The following is an 8,818-nucleotide window of genomic DNA, read 5'->3' on the forward strand; positions in this document are numbered from 1 at the left end:
TGTGGCTTTGAGCCATCAGACTTAGCTTTGAGCCATTCTGAATCTTTTCAAATTCACAGACCCAAGGAAGGCATCCGATTGGTCCAGCCAAGCGCCATCCCCATGGGACCTGGCTGTGCCAGACACAGGAGGGCGCCCTCTGACCGAAGCTCCCTGTGATTGCACCTTCTGCCTCTGTTGACAGTTCTGCAGGGAGCCTCTCCTCCATGGACTTGCTTTGGAATTCTCCAGGAGGGCTCCCAGGGGTCCACATAAGTCAAGCTCTTGATAGTTATGTGAGAATCAGGGGGTTTTGCTCTGGGTTTTTTGTCAGCTGTGTGACCACGACATCACTGACCTCTCTTGCTTGATTTTCTCCTCCACAAAATGGGCTCACAACACACCTTGTTTCTCGGGCTCTTTTGAGGATAGACGGAGATACAGTATATTGGGTGCCCAGCAGAGGCCCCACTTTATAAAGCAGCAGCCCCTCCCTGCTTGTTCATCTCTCTCTGAAGGCGCCTGGACGGAGGCCTGAGATCCGCACATCTCCAAGGCAGGGGACTGGCCTGAATGACCTCAGGGTGTGCAGCCACTGGCCCTTGTAGTTTTCTCCCAGAGAGGTGGTGCTGTCAGGAAGGTACTTGAGATAGAATGAATTTTTTTTTTTCAAAATTTNATTAGGGTTTATTTATTTTTGAGACAGAGCTTGAGCAGGGGAGGGCAGAGAGAGAGAGGGAGACACAGAATCTGAAGCAGGTTCCAGGCTCTGAGCGGTCAGCACAGAGCCTGATGTGAGGCTTGAACCCATGAACTGTAAGATCATGACCTGAGCCGAAGTTGGACGCTGAACTGACTGAGCCGCCTGGACACCCTGAAAACCAAACCTGTGAGAAGAGTAAATGCTCTCCTGAGGTGTCTTGTGCAGTTTTTTCCCTGTTGTCTCTGGAGCTTCCTGTGCTTCCAGGAGAGTCGGTAACTGCAACTGATTATTGACCTTGATGGCCTAAACCTAATTAGCATGTTTCAAAGTCACGAAGAGCTTCTCAGTCCTGGGCTTCGATGCAGGTATTGATCGTGCAGCCACCTAGAGCCTAGCACATTGGGACAGACAGATCTTACCGACAGCAACCTTCTGGGTAGAAGTGACGGCCAGGGAGACACGGCTCCTGAGGGCCTGTTGCTGTTGCTTTGGTCACCCCGGCCCCCATCCTGGGTAATGAGGACCTTTCACACCAGGCTCCAGCCCCCGTCATGGGAGACCACAAGGTCTATGTTGGAGCCCCTACTGACCCCCCTTGGTAGCTGGGTGATTCGACTTTCTCTAATGCTCCTCCTTTCTGGTAGCACTGTAGCAGGGGTGATGGAGAAAAGATCTGCCTTAAGAAATGGCCACTGAGGTCACATCTTAGGCTTCGGTGATCTAGAATAGGAGACCCTTAAGGTTCCAGCAGAAGCGTTGGCGGCTGGAGGAAGAGGAGGTCAGCATGATGGTTGTCCAGAGAGGAGTACCTGCTGGTGGCTGGGCCGGGGAACTTCCAAGGACAGAGAAGCTGAGTGTCTGATTTATACGGCTCGATGTGCTGTGCTGGATGTTACTGCCTCATTGGCCCCAAATCTGTCCTGAAAATCTCCTCCCAAAGCAGGGGTATTTGGGGTGGATCAAAGAACAAGCTTGCGAGGAATATGGAGCTATGCTGGGGTCAAAGTCAGGGTGACCTTAGTGGACTGTATTTAGTGCAGCCTGGGCAGAGGTGAGAGATAATTAACATAACATAAAATTCGCCAATGTAAAATGTACAGTTCAGTGGGGTTTTAGTATATTCACTGTGTCATGTCACCCTCGCACTATCTAATTCCATCACCCAGCAGAGAGACCCCGTACCTGTTGGTAGTCGCTCCTATCCCCTCCCCCTGCCCTGGCAACCACGAATCTGCCTCCAGTCTCTGTGGATTCGCCTCCTCTGGACATTTCATACAAATGGAATCCTATGGTATTGTCCTTTGGTGTCTGGCTTATTTCATTATTAGCATCATGTTTTCAAGGTTCATGCATGTTGAGGCAGGTGTCAGAATTCCTTCCTTTTTATTGCTGAGTTATTTTCCATTGTATGGATAAATTATATCTTTTTTTTTTTAACATTTTATTTATTTTAGAGAGACAGAGAGAGAGCATGAATGAAGGAGGGGAGGGAAGGGCAGAGACAGATGGAAACAGAATCTGAAGCAGGCTCCAGGCTCTGAGCTGTCAGCACAGAGCCCAATGGGGGGCTTGAGCCCACAAACCATGAGATCATGACCAGAGCTGAAGTCAGAGGCTTAACCGACAGAGCCACCCAAGTGCCCCTCGATGAACTATATCTTATTTATCCATTCATCATTGAGGGGGTTTTGGGCATTTTTGCCTTTTGCTCATTGTGAATGGTGCTGCTAGGAGCATTCATGAGCTGCTTAGTGTGTGAAGATAGGTCTTCAGTTTTCTTGGTGGGATTGCTCGTTCAGTTGGTAATTCTAGGTTCAACTTTTGCAGGAACCGCCAAACTGTTTCTTGTGCTGCTTCTGTAGCTCCGCATGTGAGATCCTGGGGTGCAAGAGATTAGAAGAAACAGTTTGGCACAGTCACACCCTATTGAATGCAGGTACAATTAGGAAACAGCCGAGAGAGGCTGCACAGGGCAGGGGAGGGGGGGGCCGTGGGGAAGAGCCCGAGAGGGACAACGCCTCCTTCTTACCAGACCTGAGCTCAGATGGAACCCTAGGGGGTGAAGGGTGCTGGCAGGGGGAGCAGCACCTGCTTCCCTCTGCCCTGCGTTGGGGGCCCACCATCATTCTGCCGTCACTGATGGGGGAGGAGGACAAATGGGAGCAGAGACCAGACGCAGAGTTGGGACCACGGGAGAGGAGCCAGTGCATCCGCCTTCTCCATGCAGCCCCTTCCAGACTGCGTGGCCCGCTCAGCGTCAGGCCCCTGTGCTCTGCTGGTCTCTCTGCCGCCTCCTTCCAGGGCCTGTGTCTCCTGGGCCACTTTGGCCTCCAGGCTGATCAGGAGAGAAGGAAACGGTAAAGAGTGGAGAAATCGGGACCTTCTAGAAGAAGGCTGGGGCCTTAGCCCTCTCCTCACTCTAGCCGGCCTCAGGGGCACAAGGTGGACACAGACCTAGGCAGGTGTCCCCTCCTTTAGCCTCCAGGGACACTGCAGCTCCCCACTCCCACGGGGACGGGGTGGGCTGAAGGCTGGATGGAGCTTCCTGGGGATAAGTTGTGGTCGCAACCCCAGCATTTCCCTGGGGGCCCACACGTGCCAACATTAGCTTTTCCTTAAGTCTCTGGCATATTCCTTACAGGAAGTCTCTCAAAGAAATTGTTAGTTTATTAAATTACAAGGCTGGAGAAGGTGAGAGATAATTGGAACCACAGATCCGTGAATGGTTTCCCTGGCTCCTAGAAAGAGTTATTTTGAAGAGAAACATGATTAAAACAAGGGGAGTCCCCTGAGCCAGGCCAGGCTGATTGAATCATGGGGAGGAAATGACAATCTGGGTTAATTTGTTATGCCATTTTGAGGCATTGAAGATCACTGGGGGAACTTTGTACTTCCTCGTGAATGCCTCTGAGAGAGGACCAGACAGTCATGGTGAGGGGCCCTGGGGGTGAGGGCATCCTTGTCTGAAGGTGCATGCAGGCACAAAGGACCTTTCTCACGGGCTATCAGATGCCGCAGCCTGGGCAGAGGTGTCTGGTGGAGCTTTCCGGAAGGGAGCGATGCCTGCCTGGAAGCACATTTTGGCTCCTCTCCAGGCCAACAAACCCTTTGCTCCCAGGTGAGTGACCAACCATCCTGGCTTCCCCGGGAGAGGAGTTCCTGGCATGCAAGACTTTCAGATTTAAACCAGGGGGTTCCCAAGCAAACTGGGAGCTCAGCTTCTTTTGAGTCGGGAATGGTACTTAGAAACCAACATCTGGGCTGTAGGTGGCTCATTGCAGCTGGAGTGTCATTGCTTCTAAGTCTTCTCTGTAAATGAAACCAGGAACTCTCTATTTTTCAAAACCATGAGCACACACTGATATATCTAACTTACACCCAGTAACCTAGGTTTTTCTTCACTTTCCCCCATTCTATAGTTGTATCTTCCTCTCCACAGCAAAACCCTGGTCTCCAACATCAAATATTTGCTCATTTGTTCTATCCTTTAATACACTAAAAACATAGCTTCAGAATTGTGCCACCAATACCTCCGCCAGCAATAAAACCTACTAAATTAAGTTCAAGATGTCTTTGCAGTTCCTTTGACCAATAGAAAATGTCATATTAAAGATACATGGTCATACTATCTCTAACATTACTTGAATTAAAGATTTTCTCCGTGAAGTTACATCGTGCCTAGCACTCTTAGAATGCAGCATAAGGTTTATTTGCTTCTCTTTATGTCAAGTTTAGGGTTTGCTTTTAAAAAAATCCTTTGGACTTAGGGCACCTGGGTGGCTCAGTCAGTTGAGTGTCCCACTTTGACTCAGGTCATGATCTCATGGTTTGTGAGTTTGAGCCCTGCAAGAGGCTTGCTGCTGTCAGCACAGAGCCCACTTCAGATCCTCTGTCTCCCTCTCTCTCTCTACCCCTTCTTCTCTCTCTCTCTCTCAAAAATGAGTAACTATTTAAAAAAATCCTTTGGACTCAATTTCATTTTGGGATTATGAAATGCTCCAAACTGAAACTGTGTACAAAAGTAAGTTCATAGATGACTCCCGCTGTCCCCATCCCTTTCACCATGGCTGCCCATTTTTATTAGCTTCTAGTTTATTGCTTCTGTATTTCTCTTTGTAAAGCTAAGGAGAAATATATAAATATACATAAGGAGATATATATATGTATACACATATACACATATACATATATGTATACACACATGCACATATATATATACATCCCCTTGTCTTACACAAAACATAGAATACATTTTATGGTCTTTCATATTTTGCTCGTTTTACTTAATAATATATATCCTGGAAATTGCTCCATATTAATTAATAGGGAGTTTCTTCATTCATTTCTATGGCTCCATAGAATTTCCTTGAGTAGATGTACTATAGTTTATATCCAACTAGTTGATGAATGACCATTTGTGTTGTTTCCAATATTTTGCAATCACAAATAATCCCAGCTTTTGCACTACTTTTTTTTTCATATTTGTAGATGATTCTTAGATATAAAGTTGTTGGGTCAAATTGTAAAGGCATATATAGTTATGACTACCACAGGGTAGTACCAAAGTGGGTTATAAGGGAATTCATCACTTTTTTGGCAGCCATAACAGAGGGCCTCTGGTCGGTGCTGTGAGACTCAGTCCTGGCACTGGGCAAACTCAAACATTAATTCCCTCATACCCTGCAGCATCACAGATTTCCTTGTGCAAACAGCTTACTGGAGAACGCAGGGAGGCAGAGAGGCTCACTGCTGGGCCCCTCCCAGAACTCAATGGTCCTTTCAGTCTCTTCTGAAGTCCGATGAGCATCTAGATCTTACCCACGCCTTTTCTTTGTCCACAAAAGCCTGCTTCCAGCCAATCGCTTTCATAATTCATGCCTATTTTGGACAAAAATAAAGCTTCAGTCTATGCCATCTGTAAATATGACTTTCTTGGGAAACCTCAGATGATCTTTTTCAATTGAATCGAATCTCTTAACCCAGAGAAACTCCCAGTCTGGAGCGTACTTTGTACATGAGGGGAAGAAAAATGACCCCTTTGTATCTGCCTGGAGATGGTCCCAAATTGGGACTGGGACCAGCTATGTCTTTGCCCAGACCGAAGCCACAAATAGAGGGTCTTCTGGCCCCACCCAGCCGGGGTCAGTTCCACCCAGATTCTGGGAAGCTGGGGCCGTGTGGGCACGGAGAGACTGGACCATACACCACTATATGGACAGATGTAATCTCTGCAGAGAAAAGAGGTCTGCAGAGACCACTGTCAGAATGTCCGCAGGGGTTATCTCTGGGCAGTGTGTTCTCCCCAAATGTTATTATTCTCCTTTACGTTTATTGTTATTTTCTTGTTGCTGTTTGAAAACAATCCTATTTCATGGGTGTCACTGGAACCATTTTAATTTTAAGATTATTAGCTAAAAGGTCACTGACTTCCCCTGGCCCACGCGTGCGATGGAAGAGAAAACACAGCCTCATTCAAAAGCAGCAAGTTTCCACCATGCATAAGCTCCAGTTGGATTACTGGAACGCCACCCCCTCCCAACAGCAGGATGTATTTTTCTGTCCCTTGCCATCTCTGTCATCACGAGCAACAAACCTTCTCTGTGCATCTCTCCTGCGTCTGGAGCTGCCTAGGGCTGGCCGTGACGTAGTACTGCCCCCATGTGCTGGCAGTTGGGCATCAGGAGCAGGTGAACATGATCACTGCTGAGTGTAAACAGGGAAACGTCCTAGAGAGTGAAGGGCTAGCTTTGTGCGAGACCCGGGTGAGGTGATTCCCCGGGAAGAGGAAGGCGGTCCAGCTGAGTGTGAGAGAAGAAAAATGGAAAAGAGGGCCATGGTGAGTTTTCCAGGCGGTGTGAAAACGTGGGACCGTGAGATGCAGGGGCTGAGGGGCAGGAGGGTCGAGAGTTAGCCCAGATCCAGATCCTGAGCGTCTTTTCTGAGGGCTTGGGTTTTATGACTTCAGCCTGTAAGGGGTGAGGAGGAAGTCAAGGTTGGAAGATGTCAAATGGGAGTGAGCCATGGTCATCATGATAAGCATTTTGGAAAAAAGCATTTTGGCAGTGGTGTCAAAACTGGATTGGGGGTGGGGGGTTGAGACTAGAGGCAAGGAGACCAGTGGCAGAGTAACCCAGTGAGAGACGGCCCGGGGCCCATCAGAGGCCGTGCCCAGGGGCGGGGAAGGAGCGACTGTGGCTGTCTGTGGGATCTAGTGGGATCTAGTGACCGCGGAGGTGAGAGAATGAGGCAGGGGCAAGCCAAGTGCTTTTTGCTGCACCACGTGGTCTACGAGGGCAAAGGCCATGTGCGTTCGGAGCCTAGCACAGCCTGGCACACACAGGGAGCTCAGCGAATATCTGTACCCACCATGCACCATAAAAAACCAAGCTGCCTGAGTGGTCAGAGGGACATCAGTGGGACGTCCCCAGGTCATTGAAAGCAAATTATTTTCCTGCTGTCTTCTAAGAAAATGCAAAGGAGGAACATTCATGACATCCAGAAAAGCTTTTTCTTTAATTTTTTTTAATTTTTATTTATTTCTAGGAGAGAGAGAGAGACAGCGTGAGCAGGGGAGGGTCAGAGAGAGAGGGAGATACAGATTCTGAAATAGGCTCCAGGCTCTGAGCTGGCAATCAGCACAGAGCCCGACACGGGGCTCGAACCCACGAACCGCGAGATCATGACCTGAGTGAAAGTCGGACGCTTAACCGACTAAGCCACCCAGGGGCCCCCAGAAAAGCTTTTAAAAAATCCTTTTTTTCTTGTCAGTACCTGCCTCCCCACACTCTCATTTTCTCATATTTATGGCGGCTGCCTCCATCTCTCCTCTTTCCAGATTTGCAAACTTTCTTCTTTGCATCTGTTCTTTTTTTTTTTTTTCCTTCCACCTTTACCTTTCAGATCAAAGCTGTCTTTTTGCTTTTTCTCTTCCTCTTCTTTTTTCAACTCTGGTGAGAATTCTAATTCTCTTTCCCACATACATCAGCTAGCCTCTGGCTTTTCCAGTTGAGTGTGTGCATGTGTTTTATCCTTTCTCTCCATTAATATCAGAGAAACCCAAACACCAAGGATACACAAAGAAGCATCCTTTTAGAGGCAGTGAGAAGGGAAGACTACATGCTCTTATACTTTCCTATCTAGTGTTTTTCAGTTGTTGCTTATAAGCAAGCAAATGTTTTCAGGGGCGCCTGGGTGGCTCAGTCGGTTAAGCCTCTGACTTCAGCTCAGGTCATGACCTCACGGTCCTTGAGTTCCAGCCCCATGTTGCGCTCTGTGCTGACAGCTCAGAGCCTGGAGCCTGCTGCTGATTCTGTATCTCCCTCTCTTTTTGCCCCTCCCCTACTCACCCTCTGTCTCTCTCTCAAAAATAAATGAACAGTAAAATAAAATTTAAAAAAAAAGAAAAAAGAACCAAGAAGAAGGGAAGACTACACACTTTTATACTTTCCTGTCTATTTGTTTTTTAGTTGTTACTTAAAACAAGCAAATGTTTTGAGCAGATCTTGGGAATATTGATTCCTTGAATTTGGTACCGTTAGAGTAGAAAGTATTTTTACAAATATGATTCTACATTATCATCCCAAAGCCCCTATATGATGCTATTAATATATTCATTTCTTTAAGATGAGAAAAATGAGGTGTGGAGAGGTAATGTGATTTAAAATTTGGTCATTAATTAAGCAAATAGATGATGTGTGCCTTATTATTGGGACTTCTGACCACAGTATTTCTTGATTTGGATGGGCACGTTCATGTGTGGGATACACAGAGATGTTGAGTGACTTGCATGAGATCACACAGCTAGTGGGAGGGGAGGATTGCTTCGATTCTCAGCCTCTAATCCAGATTCTCCAGATTCTGGGTTCTGAACTCCAGAGTACAGCTGGCCTAGGCTGCTGCCAGCCCAAGAGAGTGGACCCTAGAGCTCTTAGAGCCCTTGAATCTTAGGGGCTGGTTAGAATTCTTCGGCTGTAAGCAACAGAGGTGGGTCTGGCTACTCAAGTTTTATTTTAAAAATATATAATAGAAAGACATAGGGCAGCTCATAGAATCAAAGGAGCTGACTAACCAGGCTTAGGAAAGGATAGAAACCTTGAACTGAGGGTCTCAGAGGGAGCTAATTCCTTGGAGCAAAAT

Source organism: Crocuta crocuta, unplaced genomic scaffold, assembly GCF_008692635.1.
Source record: "Crocuta crocuta isolate KB4526 unplaced genomic scaffold, BGI_CrCroc_1.0 scaffold138, whole genome shotgun sequence".
Lineage (NCBI taxonomy): Eukaryota > Metazoa > Chordata > Mammalia > Carnivora > Hyaenidae > Crocuta > Crocuta crocuta.